We start from the raw sequence: 914 nt of genomic DNA on the forward strand, positions 1-914 counted from the left end.
CTTGCCAGGCACTGAGGTCAGGCTGACAGGCCTGTAGTTTCCCGGGTCCTCCTTTTAGCCCTTTTTGTGGATTGGCGTGACATTCACCAACTTCCAGTCATCTGGGACCTCCCCAGTGACCCAGGAGTGTTTGTAGATGATGGTGAGCGGCTTGGCGAGCTCTTCTGCCAGCTCCCTCATCATCCTTGGGCAGATCCCATCTGATCCCATACACCTGTGGGGGTCCAAGTGGCTCAGCAGGTTGCTAACTGTTTCCTCCTGGATTACAGGGGGGCTATTCAGCTTCTTATCTCTTTCTACCAGCTCCAGAAGTCAGCTGTCCTCAGGACAACCTGTCTTACTGTTGAAAACTGAGGTAAAGAAGGTGTTAAATACTTCAGCCTTTGCCTCATCTTTGATAACTATGTTCCCCCCATGTCCAATAAAGCATGGAGGTTTTCCTTGCCCCTCCTTTTGCTACTGGTGTATCTGTAGAAAGACTTCTTGTTATCCTTAACAGAAGTGGCAAGATTGAGTTCAAATTGTGCCTTTGTCTTTATAATTTTCTTTCTCCATGACCTAATTACATTCCTAAACTCTTCATGAGTAGCCAGCCCTTTTTTCCATAATTGGTAAGCTCCCTTTTTTACCCTAATTTCCTTCAAATCTCCCTGTTTAGCCAGGCTGGCCATCTTCCCGGCCGGTTTGCCTTTTGGCAGACTGGGACAGCCTGCTCCTGTGCTTTCAAGACTTCCTTCTTGAAGAATGTCCATCCCTACCTGGACCCCTTTGTTTTCAAGGGTTTTTTTCCCAGGGTACGCTCTGAACTAAGTCTTCTGAATAGGCCAAAATCTGCCCTCCGGAAGTCCAGCACAGAGGTTTTATTGATGGCCCTCCTTGCATCCCTGAGTCAGAGCCACAGAACGGTCTGGCTT

Source organism: Manacus vitellinus, unplaced genomic scaffold, assembly GCF_001715985.3.
Source record: "Manacus vitellinus isolate BGI_N305 unplaced genomic scaffold, ASM171598v3 scaffold_9_pilon, whole genome shotgun sequence".
NCBI classification, from domain to species: Eukaryota; Metazoa; Chordata; class Aves; order Passeriformes; family Pipridae; genus Manacus; species Manacus vitellinus.